Genomic DNA, 14,393 nt, shown 5'->3' on the forward strand with positions numbered 1-14,393 from the left:
TCTCCACGAATGGGAGAGCAACGGGACCGAGTCGTAAGGACGGTGGGAGAAACTCTTTGTATCGCCAGAAGTTAATACAGACCTTCTTCTCGGCAGAAAAACGGAAGCCATTGGCGACACTCCAGGAGTAAAGATGGTCAAGAGAACACTGAAGACAGTGCTCCAGGAAACATGTACGCTGCGCACTGCAATAGATGGTAAAATCGTCCACGAAAAGGGAGCCTGATACATCGGCTGGGAGGCAATCCATTATTGGATTGATCGCTATGGCAAAGAGAGCGACGCTCAAAACTGAGCCCTGTGGCATCCCATTCTCCTGGCGAAAGGTGTCCGACAGGACAGAACCCACACGTACCCTGAACTGTCGATCCATTAAAAAGGAACGAATAAAAAGAGGGAGGCGACCGCGAAGGCCCCATGTATGCATGGTGCGGAGAATGCCCGCCCTCCAACAGGTGTCTTAAGCCTTCTCCAAATCAAAGAACACAGCCACGGTTGGGCGTTTCCGCAAGAAGTTATTCATAATGAAGGTTGACAAGGTAACCAGATGGTCAACAGCAGAGCGGCGCCTACGAAATCCACATTGTACATTGGTAAGTAGGCGCCGAGATTCGAGCAGCCAAACCAAATGAGAGTGAACCATGCGCTCCATCACCTTACAGACACAGCTGGTAAGCGAGATGGGTCGATAACTGGAAGGCAAGTGCTTGTCCTTCCCCGGCTTAGGAATCGGTACAACAATAGACTCATGCCGCATGCGGGAACATGTCCCTCAATCCAGATGCGATTATAAGTACGAAGAAGGAAACTTTTACCTGCAGGAGAAAGGTTCTTCAGCATCTGAATATGAATAGAATCAGGCCCTGGAGCGGAGGACCGTGACCGGGCAAGTGCATTTTCGAGTTCCCGCATGGTGAAAGGGGCATTATAACTTTCACGATTCGAGGAGCGGAACATAGGTGGCCTAGCCTCCTCTGCCTGTTTTCGGGGGAGGAAGGCAGGGTGGTAATGAGCGGAGCTCGAAACCTCTGCGAAAAAGCGGCCGAAGGCATTGGAGATATCCTCAGGGGCCACAAGGACATCATTCATGACCTTCAAGCCAGAAACTGGTGAGTGGACCTTAGTGCCAGATAGACGGCACAGGCTACCCCAGATAACAGAAGGAGTAAAACTGTTGAAGGTGCTGGTGAAAGCAGCCCAGCTGGCTTTCTTGCTTTCTTTAATAATACGACGGCACTGCGCACGTAATCGTTTATAATTGATACAATTCGCCACTGTAGGGTGGCGTTTAAAGGTGCGTAAAGCACGTCGACGAGCACGTAAAGCGTCTCTACATGCTGCGGTCCACCAGGGGACTGGTACGCGACGTGGAGAAGAAGTGGTGTGAGGGATGGAATATTCAGCAGCAGTGAGAATGACTTCCGTGAGGTGTGCGACTTGACTATCGCAGCTTGTGAAGGTTTGATCCTGAAAGGTCGCCCTGGAAGAGAAGAGCCCCCATTCGGCTTTGGAGATGTTCCAACTAGCGGAGCACGGAGAGGGGGTATGATGCAGGAGATGGATGACACACGAGAAGTGGTCGCTCGAATATGTACCAGAAAGGGCATACCACTCAAACCGGCGTGCAAGTTGGGTAGTACATATAGAGAGGTCTAAATGGGAATAGGTGTGAGATGTGTCCGAACGAAAAGTAGGGGCGCCAGTATTGAGGCAGACAAGATTGAGCTGGTTGAAAAGGTCTGTTAACATGGAGCCCCTTGGGCAGGATGCTGGAGAGTCTTAAGGGGATGGTGGGCATTGAAGTCTACAGTTAACAAAAATGGTGCAGGTAGCTGAGCAATAAGTTGCATCATGTCTGCCCTGGTAACGGCAGACGAGGATGGAGTGTAAACGGTACAAATGGAAAATGTAATTCAGATGGCAACTGCCTGCAGGCCAGTGTGCAATGTGATGGGATCGTAGTAAATATCATCCCGGACCAGCAACATAACCCCTCCATGAGCCGGAATACCTACCACAGGGGGTAGGTCAAAACGCACAGAGGTGTAGTGTGCCAAGGCAATGTGATCGCATGGGCGGAGCTTCGTTTCCTGGAGGGCTACGACGAGCGGACGGTGCAAGCGGAGCAGCAACTTCAAGTCCTCTCGGTTGGAGCGAATGCTGCGAATATTCCAGTGAATAAGTGCCATCGTGAGAAGAAAAGGAAGATGAATGAAGGGGTCACCTCGAAGACCGCTGAGGGCCTGGCTTCGAGCAAGTACTGCCGCCGCTATCAGTAGGCGGACAGTCATCGTCCATCGGTTCTATAGGTTCATCGGCCATCTCGTTAAGATGGCCGGGAGGAGGAGCTCCCTCCGCCGGTGAATGGCAAGATGTTCGGCAAGACAAGGGAAAGAGTGAGGAAGACAGTGAGACGGAGAAGAGCAAAGAAAGGAACCAACCAAAGGAAGGAAGAAACAAGAGGTGAAAAAGCAAAATGACCGCATATAGAGGTCGTGGAACCGTCCGTCTCCGGACGCAGGCGCTAACTACCCCCTTGAGGGGGAGGGACTCCTTTTAGTCGCCTCTTACGACAGGCAGGAATACCTCGTGCCTATTCTAATCCCCGGACCCACAGGGGGGACTGCGTGAAGAGTCTGACAGAGCACTGAAAGACCTGAGTCGAAACAAGGCCCCGGGAGTAAACAACATTCCATTAGAACTACTGATGGCCTTGGGAGAGCCAGTCCTGACAAAACTGTACCATCTGGTGAGCAAGATGTACGAGACAAGCGAAATACCCTCAGACTTCAAGAATAATATAATAATTCCATTCCCAAAGAAAGCAGGTGTTGACAGATGTGAAAATTGCCGAACTATCAGTTTAATAAGTCACAGCGGCAAAATACTAACGCGAATTCTTTACAGACGAATGGAGAAACTGGTAGAAGCTGACCTCGGGGAAGATCAGTTTGGATTCCGTAGAAATGTTGGAACACGTGAGGCAATACTGACCTTACGACTTATCTTAGAAGCTAGATTAAGGAAAGGCAAACCTATGTTTCTAGCATAGACTTAGAGAAAGCTTTTGACAATGTTGACTGGAATACTCTCTTTCAAATTCTAAAGGTGGCAGGGGTAAAACACAGGGAGCGAAAGGCTATTTACAATTTGTACAAAAACCAGATGGCAGTTATAAGAGTTGAGGGGCATGAAAGGGAAGCAGTGGTTGGGAAGGGAGTGAGCCAGGGTTGTAGCCTCTCCCAGATGTTATTCAATCTGAATATTGAGCAAGCAGTAAAGGAAACAAAAGAAAAATTGGGAGTAGGTATTAAAATCCATGGAGAAGAAATAAAAACTTTGAGGTTCGCCGATGACATTGTAATTCTGTCAGAGACAGCAAAGGACTTGGAAGAGCAGTTGAACGGAATGGACAGTGTCTTGAAAGGAGGATATAAGATGAACATCAACAAAAGCAAAACGATGATAATGGAATGCAGTCGAATTAAGTCGGGTGATGCTGAGGGAATTAGATTAGGAAATAAGACACTAAGTAGAAAAGGAGTTTTGCTATTTGGGGAGCAAAATAACTGATGATGGTCGAAGTAGAGAAGATATAAAATGTAGACTGGCAACGGCAAGGAAAGTGTTTCTGAAGAAGAGAAATTTGTTAACATCGAGTATAGATTTAAATGTCAGGAAGTCTTCTCTGAAAGTATTTGTATGGAGTGTAGCCATGTATGGAAGTGAAACATGGACGATAACTAGTTTGGACAAGAAGCTTTCGAAATGTGGTGCTACAGAAGAATGCTGAAGATTAGATGGGTAGACCACATAACTAATGATGAAGTATTGAATAGAATTGGGGAGAAGAGGAGTTTGAGGCACAACTTGACAAAAAGAAGGGACCGGTTAGTAGGACATAATCTGAGGCATCAAGGGATCACTAATTTAGCATTGGAGGGCAGCATGGACGGTAAAAATCATAGAGGGAGACCTAGGGATGAATACAATAAGCAGATTCAGAAGGATGTGGGTTGCAGTAAGTACTGGGTGGTGATGAAGCTTGCACAGGATAGGGTAGCATGGAGAGCTGCATCAAACCAGTCTCAGGACTGAAGACCACAACAACAACATGATACTCTATGAAGGGGGGGGGGGAGGGGGGGAGTCTATAGCCCCCCCCCCCCCCACTTGCTACCACCCCTGTATTCCACCAACAACTGAACCAAGTTGGAGAGTACATCACTTCACAGAATCACACTGAACAGGACTAAACACATTAAGGTTTGTCAAAGCACTTGTCAAAACTGCAGCAATTAAATTGTGCCTCATATCTGACATTTCTTAAAACTAAAAAATTTTATTACTTTTACTGCAGATGCAAAAACTATCATTTCTGAGTGCATCAATAGCAAATCCAGTGTCAAATTTGAACCCATTATCAGCATAAACCAGTTTAATGCACTAGTAAAGGTGGTGAGTTTTCAAGGTGTGACCCACGAGTTTCCTAACAAATTTTAATATAGGCTTACTAGTGTAGCTATATTTTCAATACTGCATCCACTGTACTAACCATGCACACGTTTTTGCCTTATGTTTCAAATACTGTGAATTACATTTAAGACTATAGCAATCTATGTTACTGAACAGCTCTCTCAGTTTATAGTTCACAGTGCCAGGTACAATTGCAGGCCTTGTAACTTCCGTGGGGAGGGGGGGGGGGGGCGCAACAAATATTTGAGATGTCAATCTACTCATTCAGAGGTACAGTATGTTAAAGCTTTCACACAGTAAGCCAAGTATAAAAGTTAGAAACTGTGGTATGTTTTGAGGCAGCAAAACTTGCCCCACACAATATATTCATCCTTAAGAATGATAGCACTTAGCAATTTCCACAAACTTTATAGAGTTTCAGACCATTATGAAACTTGCATTATTGTATCAAAAACATGCTTCACTATTAAAATTTGCTGCCATGTAAGAGTTACATTACTCCATAAATAACTCATGTTCAATGTGAACAGACATGCTGTACAGTGGAATCTCATTAACCACATTTTCCCCACACAGCACATCAATTTTTTAAAGCACATGTTCCTGCATTAAACACATGTTAAATCAACTCATTTGTGTGTTCAAACTTTTAAGTATTCATACTGTTTATCAGCTGCAATTTTTGCTGCCCCAAGTTGTGAGAGTGCTGTGGAAATATTCAAGGAGACAGTGCTATTCAGTGTCAGCAACTCTTCCAAATCCTACAGATCATTCGTTATGACAGAAAAGATGCACGGAAGTAAGTCAATTAGGCTGATAGCACCTCCAATAACTTCTGCAACAGCCAAACAAACTGAGTAGAAGGTTATTCAGTCATTGGTTTTTGTTAGCATTTGACATTCGACTGACACTCAGCCCATGGTGTTTTGTAGGTTAAACAGTGTACTGAATTGTAATACATAAGACAATAAGACATTGAGAGTTTACAAACAACAAGAAGATACTTTCAGGAAGTGGGCAAAACTCCACACACGATGCATGCTAATAGCGCAGAAAAACTAGACATTCCTCAATCAACATTGGCAAAGAAACAAAAAAAAAAAAATTGAAGCATCATGTTTGGAAAGGAGGAAATGGCAAACAAAAATGAACGCATAAGTGTCCAGAAACGGAAAACATGCTACAAAAGTGGATTAAGCAAGTTCATGCTTTGAACACACCAACTGATGGTATTGTAGTTTGTGCTAAACCAAGCTATTTGGCACCAAAGTTGGGACTTGCAGATTTCAAGGCATCCAATAGTTAGAACAAAAGATTTAAGAACTGAATTTAGTATATAAATACGTTCGAGGCAAGGCTGCAGGCGTGAACATTGACACTGTACAGTCTGGAAAAAACACTCTTCCAATCAATCTTCAGAAAGTATAGTCCCAATGATATTTTTAAGGTAGATGAAATGGACTTATTTTTTTTTTCCACCTGCCTGACAAAACTAGTTCAGTGGAGAAGAATACAACAGTAGAAAATTTAGTAGAGGGCAACTTTTTTTATTATGTTGTAATGAAATCAGAACAGGAAAGTTGGTGCCACTATTACTTAAAGCATGAAGAGCCCACAATGCTTCAAATATATGTGGACACTTCCCACCGTGTCACTATATGAAACAAGTGCACAAGCAATACTGTATGGCATATTTTGACTTTTTGTAGAATTGAGTGGAATAATGTTGTATATGGCAGTCTGTATCACCTGCTGTAATAGTTAACCTGTTTACCTTCCGTGGGCAGCAATAAACAGCAAGGAGACTTACGCAGTTATTGTACCTCTGCTGTATGTTTTAAGAATGGCAGATTGTAGAGAGGTACTGCTTACCAGAAGTGGCTTAAAACATGCAAATAATGCACAGAAAAGGAAAATTAACATCTGTAACGGGAAGATATTACAAGGAAAAGGCTTTGTGAAGCTGGACTGGAACATAAATCAAGAGAAGGGAAGGTAGTTCTGCCATACAACCTCCAACACCAGTGAGCAGAATAATGCTGTATGCGTTTTATAAAAAGGAGTACAGCTAGAAAGTATCAAATGTGCCCTGTACAGAGGCCTATGTGCCCCGTATAGTACATGGCACTAACATATGTTATGTGCATTTCCTCGAAACATTACAGTAAAAATGTAACATGAATACAACTAACTACAGTTCTGTAAGTATCAACAAACACAATATGAACACTTATACAACTAAAAGAGAATGAAGTATTATAACCCAGCTGAATGTAAGACAGTAACACTCACAGTTTGATACAGGATCATGTATGCAATGGAGAAGTGTGCTCAAAAGAATGCTGCAAGGACAGAAACCCAGAAATTAATTTAAAGCTGTACAAAGAATTTCATGCCTTACTGTACAATGAGCAGTCCATTTACTTAAAAAATCCATGGAAACAGGTGTGCTGGACAGACAAAAGAAAGGTAAGACACACTTCACAGAAACAAGCTACTTTAAAATACAACGTCCTGTCAAAAGAAGTTCACCAAAAGACATTGATTGACATACTTTGTATCACCCAGTGACAAATACAGACCCTTCAAAGTAAACTAAAAGGTGCAATGACCACTCCTAAAGACAGTCAAGGAAAATGAGTTTCCCAAAGCAGATGAGCTATTACAGCAGGGACAAACCCCCACAAGAACGTGTGCTCCCCAGCCTCAACCTCTGCAGAATGTATCTATTGCTTACTGGAAAGTTAACCACTAAATTAATATGCAGGTCATACTATCAAAGTATGCTTCAGACAGATTTTAATTTGTTTCCGAATACCTACGTCAGATACTTCCAAACAGTGGGATTTGTTGTTTAACAAAATGGATGCAGCTTCAGATGAAATATTAACTGCACAATATCAAACTTTAGAGTCAGTTGCATTGTGCAAAAGCAGACCAAGCATACAAAGCACTAAATAGCAATACAGAAATGGCTCAAAGAAACAAGACGTGTGTGTTGATCTACAACAGGTTTTATTTTGTCCTTCCTTGATGCATTCCATTGTTTTCTACCAGACACAGCCTTCATGTTAGTACTGGGAACATAACAGTAAATTTGTGTGATGAAACAATCACAAGTAGAGGTTCACCCAAAGTAGTTTCCTGTCTGTTTAAATTTGTGACAAACAATTACAATACACAGGTGACAAACAATTACAATACACCTGAAGGTATGGAATGCAAACTGATTGTATGGTCTTAACATTGTCAGGTAGAACAGTAACTTTTAAGAGTTGTAGCACATTAACTTACATCTGGTCAGCTGCAAGTACTTACAGAACTATATCAATTTTTTTTTATGTTCAGGTTGAAGTTATCTATCTTGTGATAAGGACTCTGCACGGATTGAGAAAGAAAAGAAAGGAAGTGTCTAAGTTATGATTCCTTCAAAATGAAAGCATGTCATTGGTAAGGACTTTGTAGATTCTTCAAAACTGACCATTCATGAGATGATGGAAGATTTCAAGGACAAAAGAGCCATTGAGCTGGTTTTCAGAAAGCCACCTGCTTTGAAAATTACTGATGTACTCTGATTGAAACTGCATAGTGATGAGCCTCAGGGCATAAGCTTGTGTCGTGGTCATGATTTGCTTCGCCCACAGTAAAAAATGTATTTTAAAATATGGATATGAACGTCAAGTAAAACATTTTCTGTTGCCTTCAGCTCTACAACAAAGCACACACTTCACGAGAACAAAACTGTTCTATTGGACATTTAAGTATATTAAGCCAAAATACAGGCATTTTCACAAAAACTTGCAGCGTAACAACTGAGTTCAATGTACCAAATTTATGTATCAACTTTGTAAAGTCTTGCTCTATTACTTTAAGAACAAAGTAATCAGTTTACAATAAATATTACTTTTGTATCTTGTTATAATTTCCTTACAACTTTTGGATTCTAGACAACCTTATTATTACAGCAGAGTAGAGAGTGATCTAGAATAATGCTGCATATCCATATGCTACATTGCATTTTTTCCATTTTAATACTTTTTTAAAAACTGCTTAGCTTAATTTTAAAAAGCAAAACTAAATATTTTCAATTGTCTGTATGCGCAAACAATACATACCTGATTAAATTATTATTTTGCAATAGGTCTATGGAATTAACAGTTTTTACTGATTTCCAGAAAACTGCAAAATGTGCCATACAGCATTATTCATGCATGTTTTATATGTGTAATGCAAGTGCATGGGTAGCGACAACTATGAATAAAATTCATGCATGCCTGGGATGCAAGACTAGGCGTTAGAAATAGAAAAATAATTCCCCCGATTCTTGTATAGAGGAGTCTGGCTCATCTTCATTCTACAATGAGAAAGATTACATCTTGGATGCTACACATTTTGTAAGAAGTGCCTGGGATTCTGTGCACAAAAGCAAAATCTCAAACTGCTCCAAGGCAGCTTGTTTCCATCGGATACCTGGTACCTACAGAAGACAACCTGGCAGGAAATGAAGTAACTGCAGCTGAATGACAGGAAAAAAAACAGAGGAAGAAGAAAACCTTGATTACTGCAGCTTCAATAAACATGTTGATTGTGATGAAGGTGTTGCCCTGTTGTCAGTCCATGACAACTGATGAAGTGTTGCAGAAACAAATGGCAGAGGAACATGAGGACAGTGAAGACAAGAATGAACCAAACCCAGGTGGTATTGCTGGAGGCTTTTATTGGCAAGTAATTTTTGTTTTGGTTTTATTCTACAGTAATTGTGATATTTGTCGGTTTTATATTTATGGTATGCCATAGTGAATACGTGGTATCTTTGTTTTGGTTTCCCTTTTTGGAGTTGTAGGTGTTTGTTTTCTTACATCAATAGCTGCAGTTGAGCTACACAAGTAAAAGGAAATGTCCAATACCACTTTACGGGCTTATTGGTACTGGCTTTTTGGTATCTATAGTTGTGGTTGAGCTATATAGGTCAAGAGACATGTCAGATAACTGCTGTTGTAATTTAAATTGTTTTAGATATTATTTGTTTTAGGGTGGTGTAGTGTTTCTTCATTATATTTTGCTTGCCCCACTGTAAACATCCAATTTCCTGTAGCTGCTCCATTAGTTTTCTTTTATTTTTGGAATGAAACACTATTGCCACTTATTTTTGCTTGCGTTTGTTGGCTTATGTATGTAGTGGCATCATTGTCACCTATGGTATTTGCTAGAACTGGCTGTTTCTGCCATATTGACGTCATGGGTCAAAGCAAGCATGTGGAATCAGGTGCTTCCGTAACGCCAATTTATTGCCACAACATGTCCGGAAGCATAACATTACGAGACCCAGCATTACCCCATGTATGGTGCCTGTAATTCCACATTTTGACTGATGAAAACATCAAATCATTAGCAAAACAGGTATTATTCAGTAGTACATTTTCCCTCTTATGATGTTCAAAATCCTTTCCACTGTAATTTACAAGGGCAAAAGTGTTCCCAATATAAGTTTGGCGTTTTAATCAACACACTATTGGCTTGATATCAAAGTGTGTCTAACGTAACATACATATTGTTACCAGTTTATGAGATACTAAAATAACCTGCCCATCCAATACCATGAGTTACACTGCACATTTGGACTGATGTCAGCTGCATGAGCAAATCTACCTTCCACTCATTTCAGCACTAAGATCTCAAGATGACAAAACACACAGATCATAATTTAGTTTTGTAGCAACATTGTAAACGTTAAGCACATTTGTATGAAGTTTATTTCCACGAGTGATACCGCTTAAGAATTGGATCATCAGAAATCAGATGAAGCCACTTGAGAAATGAAATGCAGATCCAGAAGGAATGGAGTTTCAAATTTAATGACCTGCCAACAGAATGATCTACACATAAGATCAGTTGAACAAAGAAAAACCCAACATGGCCCACTCCAAGGCAATATTGCACTTAACAGAAGCTGTTTTTTTAGACACTGAGTCCCAACTCATTCCTCCCAATTTTAAGCACTTTAGCAGCATCTAACCCAAATTTATCAATAGTTAAATGGAAGGTAAATTAAGTGCCTTACAAAGTTCATAAAGAATGTCCATATTCCAAAAACTGGACAATTTTTTAAATATGGTCTAATTTTAAAAACTTTCTTAAAATTTGCAACTTTACTGTGAGAAGAAAGACTTTCGTAAAAATAACTGCAACACCTGTATGTGCTAGATGAAATATGAACAATACAACATTTAAGTCTAGCGATATGCCTCATACGTAGGCAGGAAGCAGTGATTACAAAACCTATGCAAAAACTAGTTAAACCTGGATAAGTAGACGTCTAACAACTGCAGTAGCATTGTAGTATTAGAAGTTATTGTAGTATTAGAAGTTTTTGTACATTGCAGAAGTTTTTGTACATATGAACATTCTTTCAGTTAGTGAAAATCCCAAATAAACCGTCAGTTACCCCTTAGTGGGAGGCTAGCAATTAAGCAAAACACTTATTTGGTAATGTTAAATATTACTTACTGTAAAAATGACTCAACACTGGTCACTAACTTTAAAAATATGTTGAAAATTAATAATCAGGGCTGGAGAGACTCAGTTTTTAATATTTTTATTGCTACATGCTAGCCAGGATTACAAAAAACGGGAATAACATATACATGTTAGTAATTATTATAACAGTCATCAATTTTCAAGTAGTGGTCAACTAGCCACATTCTATGTAAACACAGGTCTATAAATTAACATTTTCACTCCTCCCTGCACATGAACCCTGGAACGTTGTTGAACTCCTGGATAATCACCTCACAGATGTTGCTCTTGGGTAACGGGATTAGAAAACGCCTTATCCTCAAGTTCTGGGAAATGGGGGGGGGGGGGGGGGGGGCAGCAGTTGGAGTGGAGAGGAGAAGTCTAGAGATCAGGCTGGCCACTTCACAAGTCCTCACCAGCCAGTCCAATGCTCAGGAAGCACTTCATGTAACAACGCCCGAACAGTTATTTGCAAAGTGTAGCAAAGCGTGTCTCACTGACACTACAGTTCAAAGTTCATCTATTTTGAAGTTCTGACCTAACATGGTCAGAGTCCCCATCCTGCAACCTTCCAGGAAGAAAGTGCCAATCAGTCCTCTGTGCATCATGACACCCCAAATCATCACTCCTGGAGACTTAATCTTAATGGTGACACTGGGGATGTTATGGACCCCAAATAAACAGTTGGGTTGAATTTGACCGTCACCATACAATATTCCACATGAGGTCAGAACCTTCCAGCTTCACCTCTGCAAATTTGAGTCATCTGTCGAAGTCTTCCTCATTCAACGTGTGAATACACTATGCATGGTATGGCATAAGCTTCAAATCGTGCAAAACTCTTTGTGAACTTTTCCTCGACAAGTGCGGCAGGTCCAACAAACGATGGGTATACTGATTTCTCAGCAAAATGTACTTTGTGTCTGGAGTTCAGATAGCTCTTGGCTGGCTGATTTGTTTGGGGTTTACAGCTGTGACACTTAGCATTAAAATTACTTTTTTACTGCAGCAATTTTGTCTCCATGGACTGCAGGCTGTCCACATTTTTCTAAAATCGGCACAGGAGATCAGATAAATGGTTCATTATAAGGAAAAGGTGCACACTTTACATACTATTTGGAAACTTTCTTCCTGCCATTTATACATGCAGACTGAGGAAAGCAGTGCCCTCGATGGCACTACCTAGTAACTACTGAAAGTACTTCCAGCTCCTTTTTCTCTGTGAATGCCCGAGTATGGTACATCCTGTATTGCCAGCTAAGCCCATAAACGACCGAAGGTGATTTTCAATTTTGTGGTCCAAATATCTCTTTAAAATTGTCTGCACCAGCCAATGGTTATTTAATAAGTTGATGGCTCCTGCACTCCACTAACATATGGTCCTAGCAATGAACAGATGTAGCTAACAATATGATGACTGCAAGTTGGGATCAGTGAACGCGAAGAATCAGTCCGCAAAAATTTATCATGGAAAAGAGGAATTTCACCTTATGCAGAGGCTTTGCATATGAAACTTCCTTTTAATGAGGCTATATCAGACAACATTGTATGCATGATTTGCCAGACTTTTTGAAAATTAAATGTGGACTGTACTTTAAAACATGGCTGGCAATACCTTCCAGTGACTTTTAGCAAATTCCATAATCAAAACATCTAAGGCAATTTTGTCTCAATGTATTCATAGAAACCAGAAAATGATACATTAAATAAATTTTCTGGACACTTCATTTCACACCCTCTTGAGTAGAAAATGAACAGGTACAACAACTGGGATATTTATCAACTCTCAACAATCCCAATTTGAACCTGATCAGTTCAATTCACCAATATAAATATTTCTCAGCAAACTTACAGATCTGATCAACTGTTTTTAAACATCAGTTAAATATACCAATTTTTATAAACACAGGCATCTTTTTATTAACATTTTTGATTAAGGCAAGTTGTAAGTTCAGCATTTATGCAAAACCATTTCAAGACCTTTCCTTTTCAGCTGCTACATGTAGGGGGGAAAAGTGTTAACTATTCAGCTAACTTTACGCAGTATGCATGTAATCTTTTTAAAAATATTTCTACCAAAGTAGTTGTGATCACCAGCCTGAAGATTTGTTTGCTGCTACTCTTCCCACTAACCTCTTGTGAAAATGTCTTCATGTTTAACTACTGCAACCCTTATTCATCTGAACCTTATTATCTTTGTGTCTTACAATTCCCTACCCTCACCTCACTTCTCTCCATTACCAAATAATTGCATCTTTGACAACAGCATGTGGGATCCTATTGATTCAGTGCATTTGTGGCACAAAGCTCTGCTCAACAACCATTCAATGCCTCTTAAATACTATATCAGCATGTGAAACGTATTTCAAAAATTTCTATTCTCTTCCAGTCAGTTTCACTTTTCACTGCCATATAAGGCTTTATCTGCAGCAATTCACTTAAGCAGTACCAGTAAGTATTTTAACTACCAACTCATGCCTGGGTTTTCTTCAGTGGTCCACAAAAGAAATAAGCAAAACTTTCTCAAAAACCAACTGAAAACTAATCATAAGTCATTGAAGTTAACTATAATACTTACACGGTTCACTGGAAAAAATGTGACAAAAATCCTATAGCCATCAATAAACGATCCACAAACTGGAGAATCTGGAATGCATTAACACAAATGTTACAACTATTGCCTAACCATTAACACAATAATTACACAATCAAGAACTTTTTTACATCTTTCCAAAACCATGTTGAGTATTTATTTCAAGTGAACATTTGCCAACAAAATTAGTGTTCTGTAAGTCTTTGAATTGAGGTAATTATATCTCAACTACTGCTGAATTTTTTTTTTAAGCAGTTACATACTGCATGTATACCCTAAACAAACCACAAAGTTACAGCAATTACACTAATTAATTATCATTTGCTCAAGTAATTTTTAAACCAGTTACTCTGATCAATCTCACACAAAGCCATAAAAGTATGTTACATATGCTTACAGAAAGCAAATACTAAATTTTGCCTGACTGGAATACAAAGTTCACCTGCAGTTGAACAATTGCCCACTGCCTTTATGTCAAATATAAATTATCAGACTGATGAATTTTATCTGGCTATAAAATAACTTAAATGTTTTCACTCACAGCTTTAGCATGGAAACTTTTGATAATCATGTTATACACAACCTTTGTCAATAATGTTTAGTATCACTAAAAGCCTCACCACCATGTAGGAAAATGGGAATAAATAATTTATTCAGATGTTTGGACAATCCCTCAAACTATGTGGAAAAAAATGCTGGAAAGCAGGGGGGCAGAAGAAACTACTGTACATAAAATCTGTAATGGACATGAGTGTATCTATGATTGCACATCATACAAAGTAAATTATGAGTTACCTCTACAAAAAAA

The 14,393-nt window shown here is 39.9% G+C and overlaps 1 long non-coding RNA gene across 1 annotated transcript in view; it reads right to left on the bottom strand.

Annotated features, from left to right (window-relative positions):
- Positions 1-14,393, bottom strand: part of LOC124605238 — a 29,611-nt gene that overhangs the window by 11,795 nt on the left and 3,423 nt on the right. Inside the window, exon 4 of the long non-coding RNA XR_006978625.1 lies at positions 13,571-13,638. This is a non-coding gene — a long non-coding RNA (uncharacterized LOC124605238). The remainder of the gene's footprint in view (positions 1-13,570; positions 13,639-14,393) is intronic.

Source organism: Schistocerca americana, chromosome 1, assembly GCF_021461395.2.
Source record: "Schistocerca americana isolate TAMUIC-IGC-003095 chromosome 1, iqSchAmer2.1, whole genome shotgun sequence".
Lineage (NCBI taxonomy): Eukaryota > Metazoa > Arthropoda > Insecta > Orthoptera > Acrididae > Schistocerca > Schistocerca americana.